Below are 16,172 nucleotides of genomic sequence, written 5' to 3' on the forward strand. Positions count from 1 at the left end.
AAGACTTCTCAAAGCTTCTTAAGGCTTCCTAGCTCCTCCCACCACTTCAAGGAAGGTATATCATCTCCAAACCCTAGATTCCTATGTATTATAAGATGATTTTGATTAGTAGGATGATATTGTAGCTTGATATTGGTGATTTAGAGTTTGGGATTGAATTGGTATTGAAATGGAATGGTAAATGTTGTTGTTTTGTTTAAAAGAACTTAAGTATGGTTAAAGGTAAGCTTAGGCATAAGTATGAATGTTAAAATTGAATTGGTTGGGGTTGTTATGATGTGATAAGGATGGATGTTGGTTGTATGTTGGATTTGAGGTTGAATTGGGTTGGTTTTAAATTGGGAAATCGCGTAAACATAGTCGTCGTAACGTCCGATTTTCTTTAGACTGTTTTTGTGCATAACATTAGGACCCGAGAACCCCCTGCTAGATTATGACCATTGCCATGTCTAGATAGCTCATGTTACGAGCTTCGTTTTGATATGTAGTTCGTTCGATTCCGATGCACGGTTTAGGAGAAACGACCGTTTCAAGTAACGGCGTTTCGCGAACGAAACTTTTCCCCTCGCCTTACTTTGAAACATAGGTTAAAGACCAAAAAGGGTTAATTAATGTATGAAACATTTATGGTAAGTGTGCTAGGCAGTTAGTAAGACACTCGCAAAGGAATCGCCTTAAAACTCGTAAAGGTTAAATTATTAAAAATGGTGGAGCCGAGGGTACCCGAGTGACTTAAGCGAATCAGTGAGCGCAAAATAAGCGATGGAGTCTAAGTTAGTTAAAGTATAGATTTACAAGTGACTTTGGTTTAATTCCAACTTACTTGTTGTTTATAGGTTACCAGACTCGTCCTGAGCCTTTTATCACCCCAAGTCGCTCAGGCAAGTTTTCTACCCGTTATACTGTTGTTGAAAAGTATATATGTATATATATATATACTGAATATTTTGCGACTTCATCGCATTAAGATATCAACTTGGTTCATTTCTTTTGACCAAGACTTTCATGAGTACTAAGAGAAGGCTCATATACTATTAATCATTATACATATTATTTTGGTGGGCTTGCTGCTCACCCTTGCTTTCTTCTTTCATCACACAACAACCGATAGAAAGGAAGAACAGGACCAAGCTCCCGATTCGCAAGCGATTAGGAGACGTTCCGCAGTTTTCTAGAAGCATTGATGCCGCCGTAGCTGAGGTAGGAGCTACCAATAGGCTAGGCTTTCAACTTCTAATGTACCAGATAATGTAAATTTATTCAGAAAACCTTTTAAGGTGTATTGGCAGATAATTGTGGAATAAAATGACTTGTGGTTATTTTTGGATGTTCATCTCTGAGACTATAACGTGTGGTGTGTGTGTTTATTGTGGGGTCACAGTACAGAGTAGTTGAGTAATTATTAAGATTGGGTGTTATTAAGGGAAATGGAACTCGTGACAACCCGGATCCCCGACCCCGGATTTGGGGGTGTTACAGAAATGGTATCAGAGCTAAGCGTTATAAACCTCAGCGATGATGTGACGTTAAGATAATAAGTTCACTAAGATAATAAGAACTCTTGCCAAGTTCATAGTCGGGCTACCTAACGTAGCACTGACAGTTAAAACCCTTACGGGAACCCTTATAAGTATCGTGATAGTAACATAGTTTGTTCTCGTATAGGGCAGCGGGGCACCAAACCTTGAGGTTCAGGAGCATCAGCATGAGGATGTTTTATTACAAGTTGGAGATCAAATTGTGAATCCGATGGAGTACCTTAATGAGGGACCGGATGAGGTTCAGATAGAGAATGTTGCGGTTGAGGATGTTATTTCGGAAAGGATTGTGGCTGAGGAGGATCTCATGGAGGATCCTGATGAGAATGAAGAAAGGACCGTTGAGGAACAGATGACCGTAGTCAGGGCGACTACCAGAGCAAGAATGGTCGTGAGGGTGGCACTAGAGGATGAAGAGTTACCAAGGGCACAAAGGTTAATGAGGGCAGAAGGAGTGGGGCCTTCCAAGACCCCAATTATACCAGTATCAGACCCTCTTCCAGAGGCTCCTGTAGACACCCATGAGGTTCCACCAATTCCTGTTCCCTCCCCTGTACAGAGCCCAGCACATACTGAGGGAATGCCACCTTTATCCCCTGAACCATTGTCACCTGATACCGTGCTTGGTTATCCATTTGGATCTCCTGGGTCTGCACCACCTGCATCCCATGGACTGCTAGATGCTACCATTCAGGCTTCTCTTATCGCTGATTATCATATGACTTTGGGTGGCCTGTCAGAGGCCCGGAATGTTAGGAGTGATCTGTTGGATCGACTTACTGCACCAAGGATTGAGGGTGGGATACTTCCGGCAGGATTAGCGTATAGCATGGAAAGGATTGAGGCTACCACCCGTGTTACAGCTAGAGGCCATCTTGAGGGTCAGGTTGATCCAGCTCTACTTGCGACTATCTTAGACCTCATCACCTCTGTGATGGAGCAGGTTAGGGATGTCGTGCGTGCTCGCATCTCTTAATCCATGGTAGTGTGCAGAGCCAGAGCAATCAAGCAAGGGTTTTATGTAGCACCGCTTTTGGAGGATTAGCCTAAGTTATGAATGATTAGTTTTAATGACGAGATGACTATCTATGGTAGTACTTTTGGGATAGGAGCGATAAGTTCATATGATGTAATCCTCTTTAATATGTTCAGTTGTTGTACCCTCGAACAAATGGTTATGTATATATTCATTAATTTCAGTTCAGATCAGTTTGTTTGTGATAAATCACATTGTTAATTGCTCTATTAACACTTAAGAGAGTGTCATGAAGTTTATCGAACTTAAGAATTCATAATTTGCAATCGTGCAAGGACTAAACGAGGGGAAGACTTAAGCAAAGTAAGTAAGACAAATATCCGGAGATTCTCAAAATTTTCCAAGTAATATGCCCCCACAAGGAATAAGATGAAGGGCAAACCTTGAACGTGATAATCAGGGAGGTCGCAATTAAGATATAAAGAACCCGGAATATAATAAAGTGGAAAATGAAGATTTTAAATTAAAAGATGACTCCAATTATGGGGAGTAGGAAGAAATATTTAGACTAAGAAAGCAAAAGTCGAGCGAGATAAGGAGACCCGAGACGGTACTCCTATACGGAAATTCATGAACCTGTCTAAACAGAACTTATATTTTATTCCCAACCACCACCTTGAGGAAACAATGTGGTGTGAAATTCTTTCATGACCTTTAAATCGCTAAGCTCTCAGAGTTCCAAGGAACAGGCTGACCCAGCCGAGGCAAGAGCCTGGCTAAAGGAAATATAGGAATCATTTGAGATTCAAAATGATTGATGAACCACAAAAGACCGTTTTTGTCACTTACCCTCCTAAGAGAGAGACCACCCGCTGGTGAAAGACCAAGAAAGGCACGGAGCCAGAGGTTAGAATAAACTGATTTAAGTTCAGTCAATTGTTTTCGGGAAAGTAATTCCCAAAGATAAGGAGATAGTGTAAAAGCTTTAGAGCCAGAACAAAGGCAGACGAGTATGATGAATTATGAATCTAAGATGTAAAAGTTGTCAAGATTCGTTCTGAGGACACGAATCCAGAATGACGGGATGGTTGAAATCAATGCTTATGTAGTGTTGGTTCAGGTAATGGTTGTAATGGAAATGAAAATAAAAAGAAACTGAAGTGGAAAGGAATATAAAGGTGATAGAGTTGGAGGAATGATAAGGAAGATGGGTATGAGGAAACCCTAAAGACTCGTAGCAATAGAAATAGAAAAGTATGTAATCGTCAGGATGAGGGTGATTTACCATGAGTTAAAATTGATGGTTGAAGGCATAAGAGATACACATATTTTATCCCCTGTAAGTTGGGGGGATTCAAGGAAACCTTTAAATAGTTAGAAGGATAAATAATAAGATGCGGATAGACTAAGGAGACAAGAAAGTAAGAAAGTAGGAAAATTGGATGAAGGAAGTGACCTTCAATAATGTGAAGTGTAAGACCGGTGGCTTGATACCCAGAAAGGGAGACGCCAGGTATGAAAGATATCCCAGCATTGAGATGACTGTTGAGATAAACAACAAAAGTAAATAAGGAATTATTAAGAAGAAGTTCACGTTGAACACGACCAATATCTTCCAGAACATCCTTGTTATCGTTACCAAATTAGGCAAGAAAAGCGGATAACCGTTGTTATCTTTTGGAGGCCATATTGATTGACCTCATTTTGAATGTAGATGTTATTGTGAAATTCGGCATATACTATCGAGGTGGGAATGATTGAATAGGACACCCTTATCAGGGATATATGACTTGGTTTATCCATAGAAGGATGCAGGTACCTTTTAAAGGTGGAATTAAGGATAGAACATTGGTAACTTAAAATGAATCCTAGGGGACTGCATAAAGGTTGGCATGTCACCCTTAATAGGGACAGTATGAGTTTTGACAGTATGATTGGGAAAGGGTTAAGGTAACAACAACCTTTAAGAATCAGTGGAGAAATTTTTCAGAAGAATATAGACAATGGTTCTAGTATTAGTAAATGGTATTGTGATATGCCCTGTATCTAGGGAATACAGGAGGAACGATTGAAGGATAACCTTAGAGGTTTTACAAGGAGAAAGGTAATATTCAAAATTTTCAAGAATAGAAATGTTGATAAAGGAAATATGACGTAATTATAATGTTGCCAAGTGAGGCACGTGTTAAACCACGAGAAAGTATGAATCGAACCCGTAAAGGTCGAAATTATTCAGGGCAATTAGGACTTAAGATAAAAGATGTTCTAATTATGATTGAGAGTCAGTCATGACAGTGATTAACCTCTAAAGACTGAGGCAATAACTTATGGAAAAATGGTGATTTTTTTTTTACTCATCAGATTTTAAGGAAAGCATTTTCACATAAGCTGTGATTGAAATAATGTAGAAAATTTATTTGGAGGTGGTTAATGTGACATTGACTGTAAGGAAATTTTACTATCAGGAAAGGCCAAAGAGGTGGCCGACACTTTAAAGGTAAGAGGATAATTATAGGCGCTTGTGCCAAAAGAATACAGTGATGATGGTTAAAACTGTGAAGGTTGTATTATGGTTTGGAAGATTGACATTCCTTCTGATGACTGTGCAATACCCAACCGTAATAGTAGTTGGTAAAGGTTTAATTCGTGTAATCGCCATGAACGGGCTATCTATCTTAGAAGGTCCTATCTTGAGATAAGCCAGGACCATGTTTCAAAAAGGACTAGACGAACCTTTGAGTAAGTCTTCTATTTAAGGCATATGATTTAGAATGGTTTTAACCTGCTATCGTTGCTTTGATTGAAACTCTTCTGCAATTTTATCTGCTTCATGTCATGTATATATGTCAGGATCAGGAGTGTTCTTCATGAATCAGAAATGGTGATTATGTTACCTCCCTAGAAGGATTTGATACGACATGTATGGACTCCGTATGGTTAGCTATTAAGACTTCATGGAAAATGAATGACAACAGTAGGTCAGTGGTAGACCATAGTAAGGCAGCAATGATTCTGCGAGTAGTGAGCTGATTACAACCATGAGAGTTGTATTGGAATGGGTGTTGAGATTGAGTACCACTAATCGGGTCGTGGTAGTGTATAAGTTATCATTGATAGACTAATTAAGTAGAGTATCTACCTATTGTATATTTATTCTACTTATCAATAGAGAGCCGTATTACTATACGAGGAAGGTTGCGGTGCAAGCATAGAATTCTATTAACGATGATGTATAAAATGAGATTCCAGATTCGATTTTCGATGTCGAGGGAGTTTCAAAGGTGATTGAGTATAAGCTCGAGGAAGAGCATGGGTCCATAGAATGATGGACGGAATAGCAAATATTTAAGCATATGAAATGCGATGCGATAATACTCAATGTTGATATAAATACATATATGTTTTGTTCTCCTATGACAAACCTCTATAGTTCAGAGGTAGATTCCAAGCCAGATATTTTATGGCAATATTTTTTTTACATATATATACAATTCTCTTCAGTTCGCTCTTTTCTCTTCTTTTCATTTCATGTAAGCTGAGAAGAACAACCCTTCCAGAAGGGGAGGTATTGCCGAATGACTATCTATCTTTGTGATAGAAGCCTAGTAGGATACCACATGCTGTTTAATTGCTTGTCAAGTACTAAAGGCTGGCCACCTTCTGTACTAACTATGCGATATAACAAGTGTTCATGATCATAGTGATCTCTCAACAAATTCCTTTACTTCTATTTGATTGATCAAATTTTGGAAAATAGAAACAACTGAAAAAGGAGTAATAAAGTGGTGGTAGTATGCGGAATGGAAACACATTCGTGATACTAAGGTTGACGTGGTTATTAAAAAGTTATAGAACGCTAGTGAGCAAAAGTATAACTAGTATAATATTAGGAACGGAAGGTGATAGCGATTACGAACTGGAAAATAATGGGTATTGAGAAGCAAAAGCTCTAATGCTAAAAGCTATAATGAGAGTCTGTGTAATAGACTTGAAAGAATTTGGAATGATCACTTAACGCGGATTAAGTTATATCACGATAATCGATCGTATGTCAGTATCGAGGTATCGCCTTATGAGATCCTAGAGGGAAGACAATGTCGATCTCCCTTATGTTAGGATGAAGTTGTAGAGCGCAAGATGCTCGGACCCGCAGTAGTCCAAAGGACCAGGGATATAATAGATCTAATCAGAGGACGACTGGTAGTAGCCAGGAAGGACATTAGAAGTATGTCGATTTGACACGAAAGGACAAAGAATAGGAAGGAGGCAACCTTGTATTGTTAAAAGTATTCCCTTGAAAAGAATTAATGAGATTCGGAAAGAAAGGAAAGCTAAGTCCACCAATTGTTGGACCCTTGGATATATTAAGACGTTTTGGGAAGTTAGCATATGAGCTAGCCCTACCCCCGAACATGTAGTAAGTTCATAGCGTGTTCCACATATCAATGTTAAGGAAGTGTAATTCGGATGCCAGACAAATAGGGGCATAGGAGCGCATAGACATGCAACCAGACGTAACCTATATGAAGCAACCAGGAAGGGTATAGATTAAGAAGGAACGAGTGCTTAGGAGAAGGGTTATCAAACTAGTAAGAGTTTGATGGTAGAACCACAATTTGGGAAAATTGACTTGAGAGTTAGAAAGTGCAATACTAAGAAGGTATCCCTATTCATTTCTATCTGATTCCGGGACGGAATCCTTTTAAGGAGCGGAGACTGTAATAACCCCAATTTTTGGAAAAAATTTGAAACCCTTATGAATAGTGTTTTTGCTGAATGAGAAAACTTTTCATGCCACACTATGTAGGGGTTCTGTTATTGATCTTCTGGGATATTATTAGTACTCTATGTGGTATATAAGTGTATGTAAAGATCGTCAGAATCCAATTTCCGAACACTTGGATTTTTCCCGGAAATCCACTAGATACGGAAAGGATTGAGTATAAGGTAACAGGAAAAAAAAGGATTTAAATTAAAGGATTATGATAGAGGATCATAAAAAGAAATATAATGTATTGAGAAAGGTTAAGGGAACCTAAGCAATAAGATCCCGGGTATGATCCTTCAAACGATAAACGAGAACGAAAGTTAAGCGAACCGTATAACAGATCAGCGGTCATTAGGCAAACGATTAGGAAGTTAATCAAGGGGATTAGTGGGGATGATGTCATCCAACCAATAGAAAGAGGACAAGGAGGGGAGGATGACATCATGAGGATGACACAAGCATGACATGGGAAGGAAGGAGGTGTGGTTGAATGAGAACCACACAAATTCAAGGGCAACAAGGTAATTGACTAAATCAAACACAAAAACAAAGCAACTAAGCCAAGTAAAATCATTTTCATCAAAATCAAAAAGAACCAAGGCTTGTTCTTGAAGAAGCTCTCGGCTTTTTACTATTTAAAAGAGCAAGAAATTCAAAATCAAAGATCCAAGCTTCCTAAATTGGTGAGTTAATTCCCTAATCATCTTCATGCTTAGTTAGGGCTATATCATGAGTTTAAGCCATCAATTCCTTCTCCATCTTCTTCATTTAATCAAAGAAGAAGATTATGAATAGTGTTTTCAAGTTTTTAACTTGAAGTTTTTCTTGTTTTCCTTGAAGATCCAAGCATTCCTAAGACTTCTCAAAGCTTCTTAAGGCTTCCTAGCTCCTCCCACCACTTCAAGGAAGGTATATCATCTCCAAACCCTAGATTCCTATGTATTATAAGATGATTTTGATTAGTAGGATGATATTGTAGCTTGATATTGGTGATTTAGAGTTTGGGATTGAATTGGTATTGAAATGGAATGGTAAATGTTGTTGTTTTGTTTAAAAGAACTTAAGTATGGTTAAAGGTAAGCTTAGGCATAAGTATGAATGTTAAAATTGAACTGGTTGGGGTTGTTATGATGTGATAAGGATGGATGTTGGTTGTATGTTGGATTTGAGGTTGAATTGGGTTGGTTTTGAATGGTTTTAAATTGGGAAATCGCGTAAACATAGCCGTCGTAACGTCCGATTTTCTTTAGACTGTTTTTGTGCATAACATTAGGACCCGAGAACCCCCTACTAGATTATGACCATTGCCATGTCTAGATAGCTCATGTTACGAGCTTCGTTTTGATATGTAGTTCGTTCGATTCCGATGCACGGTTTAGGAGAAACGACCGTTTCAAGTAACCGCGTTTCGCGAACGAAACTTTTCCCCTCGCCTTACTTTGAAACATAGGTTAAAGACCAAAAAGGGTTAATTAATGTATGAAACATTTATGGTAAGTGTGCTAGGCAGTTAGTAAGACACTCGCGAAGGAATCGCCTTAAAACTCGTAAAGGTTAAATTATTAAAAATGGTGGAGCCGAGGGTACCCGAGTGACTTAAGCGAATCAGTGAGCGCAAAACAAGCGTTGGAGTCTAAGTTAGTTAAAGTATAGATTTACAAGTGACTTTGGTTTAATTCCAACTTACTTGTTGTTTATAGGTTACCAGACTCGTCCCGAGCCTTTTATCACCCCAAGTCGCTCAGGCAAGTTTTCTACCCGTTATACTGTTGTTGAAAAGTATATATGTATATATATATATATACTGAATATTTTGCGACTTCATCGCATTAAGATATCAACTTGGTTCATTTCTTTTGACCAAGACTTTCATGAGTACTAAGAGAAGGCTCATATACTATTAATCATTATACATATTATTTTGGTGGGCTTGCTGCTCACCCTTGCTTTCTTCTTTCATCACACAACAACAGATAGAAAGGAAGAACAGGACCAAGCTCCCGATTCGCAAGCGATTAGGAGACGTTCCGCAGTTTTCTAGAAGCATTGATGCCACCGTAGCTGAGGTAGGAGCTACCAATAGGCTAGGCTTTCAACTTCTAATGTACCAGATAATGTAAATTTATTCAGAAAACCTTTTAAGGTGTATTGGCAGATAATTGTGGAATAAAATGACTTGTGGTTATTTTTGGATGTTCATCTCTGAGACTATAACATGTGGTGTGTGTGTTTATTGTGGGGTCACAGTACAGAGTAGTTGAGTAATTATTAAGATTGGGTGTTATTAAGGGAAATGGAACTCGTGACAACCCGGATCCCCGACCCCGGATTTGGGGGTGTTACAAAATATATAAATTATGTCATTACTTTCCAGTTTGACTCAATTTGATCATTAATTTGAAATTTTGTATCAAATAAATCATCTTTCGATGACTGAATCGATACAAAATTTTAACTTTTAAATAACTAAATTGATACAAAATTTCAAACTGGTAACCAAATTGAGTCAAACTGGAAAGTAATGACCTATTTGATACATTTGGATGCAATTAGTGATCAGTTTGATATTTTTCCCCTTTTATATTTAACAGCCAATAGGCCAGATATAATGTTTTACTACTTGTCTTTGTGCTAGATTTCAATCTGATCCTAGAGAATCCCATTTAGTAGCTATTAAGAGAATTTTCAGATATCCAAAAGGAACACCAAAACTTGGTATTTGGTATCCTAGAGATTCTAGTTTTGATCTAATTGGTTATTCAGATACATATTAGGCAGGTCATAAAATTGATAGAAAAAGTACAACAGGAACCTGTCAATTTCTAGGAAATAAGCTAGTATCCTGGTTTAGTAAGAAACACAATTCAGTTTCTACTTCTACAGCTGAGACTGAATATATTGCTACTAGCAGCTATTCTGCACATATTTTAAGGATGAAGAATCAACTATTGGACTATGATCTACAAGTGGACAAGATTCCAATTTTTTGTGACAACACTAGTGCCATTGCCATCACTGAAAATCTTGTGCAACATTCAAGGACAAAGCACATTGACATCAAGTACCATTTCATTCGAGAACATGTCATGAATGGTACTGTGGAACTTCATTTTGTTCAAAGTGAGCAGTAACTTGCAGACATTTTTACCAAGCCACTTGATGAGTCAACTTTCACTAGGTTGGTAAGTGAGTTAGTTATGCTTAATTATTCCTAAATTCTTTTGATATCTAAGCAACTTGTAATGCAGCCAGAATCAAATTTGATTTTTCCTAAAAAGATGAAATTTTGGCTAAGTCAAAATTTACATCTCAACCGATGTTCATTATCCATTGAAAGTGAACATCCGTTGAATTTCATTATTTGTTGAAAATCAAATATTTTTATGGGTACTTTATATCTCAACGGATATCTGCCTAACCTATATCCGTTGAATTGCTTTAATCATAGGGTTAGTTCTATACCTTATCCGTCGAATTTACTTACAGTATGTTAGTATATGTCGATGGATAATCTCTAGAATTTCTACAGTTTATTTTATTTTTAAAAGGCTATTTTGGGCAATTTTCTTTGGGTACTTTATTGAACTTTTTCATTTTTACTTGTTTAATTCTGAGAAAGTATAAAAGACCTCTTTCATTTTTCATTTCACTTTTATCTTTCTTAAAGCAATTTTTACTCTCTTCGTCTCCGAATCAAAAACCCTTTTCTCTGAAACTGCTTTCAATTACAACAATAGCACCTGTAGTCAAAATCATGTCTCAATCTGGATTTGTTTATGAGAAGAACAACTTCACGGCACTGGTGAACAAATATAGTACTGCTTCTGAGGACTATCACAGGATGATGAACTTCATTCGAAGTTGTAAACTAAGCTATACGATGCTTGAATCTCAAGTTATCTACTGTGAAGTTGTGGAGGAGATTTGGACTACTGCTGTGTACAAGTCTAAAGATAAGACCATTGCCTTCTCTCTGAAAGGTAATGATTATTGCATTAATTGTGATGAAATACAATCATGCTTTCACTTTCCTGAAAACAACACAAATGTTCCACACACAGACACAGATGTGAGCACCATGCTTGTATCTTTGGGTTATTCTCTCAATCTTTCCAAATTAGTTGAGGTTAGGAGAATGGGCCTTAGAAAAGAATGGAGCTTTCTCTATGACTCTTTTATAAAAGCATTTTTAGGAAAGATTAGCAATTTTGATGCAGTTACATACTCTATGGTCAATATACTTTACATACTTTTAAGTGACAAGTATTTTAATTTCAGTTACTCTGTCATGTTTGAACTAGGGTCTAAGTTAGAAGACATTAAAAAGAGTTCAAAGAACATATACTATGCTAGGTTTATTATGATGCTAGCAAATCATGTGTCTAAAGACCTCTTGATTGAGAACCCAACAAATAAGCTTGATTGTTGGGTCCAAAAAAAGAGGGTACATGATGATCTTAACAGGAACAATCTCCACAGAGAAGTGCCTCTCAACTATCTGCCAATCATGGAGGCACCTCAGGTTAGTGAGGTAACTGTTTCTGTCTCTACTCTTTCCCAACCTCGAGTTTCTTTGCCAACTACTATGGCTATGGCATCTGTGACAGTGACTAAACAGATGCCTACCTAAGCCAACAAAACCAAAATTTCAAAATCCAACTCAAAAAAACCCCACTCTACTTCCTCTAAAAAACTAGTTTTAAAAACTACCAAAGCACAAGAGAGGAGTGTGAAGGGTAGTACGGAAGGTGATGGACATGGTGAAAATCAAAGAAACCCTAAGAATAAGGAGAGTGAGGTATGTGTGACCCAAATAAGCCACAATGCAGTCTCCCAACAGATTGTAGTGCTTAATAAGGAATTAAGCTCATTTCTAGTTACATCTTCCCATAAGGATGTAACTATTGAAACAAGCTCTCAACCAAGAGCACGGGCCAAAAGGGGAAGGGACACAGACCAATCTCAAACTTATATCAGAAAGAAGAAATCTAAACCAATGAGGGAGTCACAGGGTGCACATACAGTGCCAACTGCAGTCATAGACTCAGTTATTGCACCATCACAAATTCAGGTTGATGTGGTTCCAATAAATATGGAGTCACAGCCAAAATCTCTTCCAATTGAAACACCTCACACACATAATTCTCCCACAAACTCACTGTATGTGGACATGATAAACACATTAATTCCTGATTCTCTATCTTTGAAACTCATGGAGGAGCCCAAATCTAAAGCAAGTGAGCATCATCTTATTGATGATTTGTTGGCTCACTTTCCATTTTTTTCCGAAGCTACTGAAAAATCTGTGCACAGTCTCAAATCAATCACCACAGATTCTATAGTAGTTTCAACTCCAAACTCTATCATTTCTACTCTCTTGATGGATATTCCTCATCCGTTGACAAGTGATTGTCTCTCGACGGATAAGCTTCACATCGATTATCCGTCGACATTCATAACTGCTATTTCGACAATTATCTCTCATCCGTTGAAAGTCTCTACACAGCTTGAAATTTTTAAACATGTTACTAGTGTAGATGACTTATTGGTTGTTCAATCACTCTTAGGATTTAGGGACGGGAGTGACTTGAGTGAGAGGTTGAGTTGCTCTCAGGAAAAATGAGAGGAAAAGAGTGAACAAATGCATGTTATTTCTTCTAGTATGGCAAAAGTGAGTGAGAGGAGTCCCACCTTAGATGGTGAAGGTGAGGGTGTGGGGGTGGGGAGCCAAGGGTAGCACTTGATGAAACAAAAGAGGTATACTGAGAGAAAAGCAGGTCTAGAAGAATGGGAAGATCCCACTGCTAGTGAGTTAAAGGATGTTAATGATGCAGAAAAGAGGCAACTATTTCAGCAAGAATATCAAGTTGTTCGAGATTCTATCTCTTTTGATGCTGAGACTTTTACTCATTATGTTCCAGCATATCAAATTCTAGATGGACAGAGCAATGAGGATGCTGGGAAGACTCTTAATTTGGTGCACACAACAGCCTCAATGTAAAGGGAAAAGGATACAATCAACTCTATTCCACCTACAGTTAGTGATGATCTTGAGTTAGATTCTAGTGGCTCTTTTGGGGATTATTCTAATGAAGAAGATGCTGGCATGAACATCGGGGGAGATGCAGGACCTAGCTCAACCACAAGCACTCCAGCCTGGATGTTTACCAAGGATTGCACTGATCATCATTTTAAATCTACTCTATTCAAGCTTATCCATCAGACTCAATTAGCCCTTCAAGCCACCACAGATGTCAATACCAAATGTCTTCTCTAAGCCCATTTTGAATCTCTACAACTACACAAGATTCAATCTCTCAAACAGAGTCAAGATGTAGATGACATCAAGACTAACATTGAGCAAGTCAGGAAGGATATCAATGACATAATGGAGTATAAACTTCCTAAATCAACAATGAAAGACATTCACCACAAAATCAGGAAGGACTATGACTTGAGTTGCAAAATTGAAACATTGGATTCTAGGCTGACAACAGTGGAGGATTCTCTTACCAAGGTGCTTCTCAACCAAGTAAATCAGACACTCCTTCTTCAAAAATTGGTGGCTGCTCAAACTCTAACCCCTATATTACTTGATGATAACAAAAAGGGGGAGAAGGAAGAAATTGTCCAACTCAGTAAGGGGGAGAAAAATGTGCATATCCAAGTTAGCAAGGTAATAGTTCCATCCATTACCTTCTCTAAGCCACCAATGTTGGACAACATTGAATTGATCAACATAGCAGCAGCTGAACTCAAGATGAAAGAACAAATGCAGAAAATTGATGAGAAAATTGAAAAGGTGTTTGGTCCAATTGCAAATCAAGACAAATCTGTAAAGCACTTCACTCAACTGAGACAAATTCTAATAAGTGAAATGAGGTTGGGGAATATGGAAAGGGGTCAAATCTCATCTAGAAGACATCAAAAAGCCACTGTGATTTTAAAGCCCAAGAATCACTCATCAAATAAGTCAAGCAAAAATCCAATGGACCTAGTCTATGCAACTCCTCAACCTGATGAAAAGAAGCTGCTTGGTCAGTTCATTGCAAATCACAAAGATCCAAGAGACTCAGTCTTGAAGAAAAGAATAGCAAAGATCTACAGGCATGGAAAACTTATTTGTGTGATGGCTGGACATCCTCTATTTGGAGAAGCCAAGAAAGAAGAAAAATTGAGGCTCAAGTATCAGAAAAGGAAGGCTGCCTTAGAAGCTAAGAAACAAGCTGAAAAGCTTGCTACCAAGTCAGAAAGTGAGAAGCCTGCCATCATAACTGAAACTGAAAAGAAGGAGGAATAAAAGCATAAATCTGTAAAAAAAATAAAGGAAAGAGCCAAAAGGAATCTGGTATTTGAAGAAGAAAAGGAAGAACCAAGCCAATTCAGTCTACTACTACAAATCAACCAACTATGCCCACAATGGAGCAAGTTGAAATCAAGGTCCATCTTGGTGTGAATTTTCAAAGTGAGCCAATCATTCCCAAGGATAAACCAATAGACTAGGAAAGCCTACCTATTCCTAAGCTGAACATCCCAATACTAACCACTTCTAAAAGAAGAAAGAACATACCAAGAAAGCCAGTCAAGTTTATCCCATTTCAATTTGAGACCTTATCTAAACCCAAGCCAACAGTCAACAAAGGAGATAAACTCTTTATTGGTGACATAAAGGAGTTTTTAGACATTAATCTTTACTTGGATGAGCTAGATGAAATGAGAGCAATTGATGCCCATAACATACTTCCAGAAAGACTAGTGTTCAGGTATAAGGGTGGAAAAGAATTCAGTTGGCCTCTTCATAGGATTCTCAATGAAGGATACTCTGTCTTAGTTATAGTATTCTCTGCAATCAAGAAAAATTTTGGATTTACAATGGTATCCAAAAAGGAGATACTCAAAAAAATTGAACAAATAAGACAAAGCTGGAGAGACCCAAGTGCACTACCAATAATCTTAACTATTCCTTATACTGGAAGTAGAGTGCACTTAAGGATATATTGGTTGATAGAGTTCAAGGATGAAAAGAATATTAGAAGATTTTTCAGATTAGAAGACCAGCTAAAGATATCAAGCAATGAAACTCTCAAGGAAATGCAAGAGATGCTGGATCTATCTAATGAAGATGAATCTGAGTTCTAAAGACAACTTCAACACCAGATAGAAGAGAACAATAAAAAGCAGGGAAAGAAGATTAGACACTCAAGGAGAAAAGATTAATTTGCTTAGAATACATGAGCACCTTGAACATAACTTGTGAGACTTTTGTGAACTTTCTTTTATCATCTTTTAATAAAATTGCAGCACTTATCATTTTATCTTCTATTAATGATTCTTTTATATAAGGTGTTTTGTTATCATCAAGTCCTCGTAAATTTATGCCTACAATTCTAAAAGACATAAATTGGGGGAGATTGTTAGGAATATGTTGTAGGCTTGATGATATTTTATCAAAAAACCTTAGTAGATGTAATTAAGTGTAGTTGTAGCTTTCAACGGATAATCTTACTCTGTCATCCGTTGAAAGAGTAGCTTATGTTTAAATAAGTTTTTATAGCACATTCATGTGTACTGTAATATCTTAGAGAATTAGAAGTTGTAGGATATTCTAAGTCATGTTGGTTATTAGAATGATATGCAAAATAGGTTGGCTACTTGTAAATATTAGATGCCTTGTAATTTTGCATAAATGAAATTGAGTCAACTTCTATGGAAATACTTTCAACAGATGTTTCTACAAGGCTTCGATGGATAACCCAAGTCCCAATCAACGGATGATCCAATAGAGTCTCGACGGATAATCAACAGAGTCTCGATGGATAACAAATTTAAATAGGAGTTGATAGTGACTTGACATTCATATGGGTTAATTATACACAAAAGGAATGTGGCA

This window comes from Apium graveolens, chromosome 10, assembly GCF_009905375.1.
Source record: "Apium graveolens cultivar Ventura chromosome 10, ASM990537v1, whole genome shotgun sequence".
NCBI lineage: Eukaryota > Viridiplantae > Streptophyta > Magnoliopsida > Apiales > Apiaceae > Apium > Apium graveolens.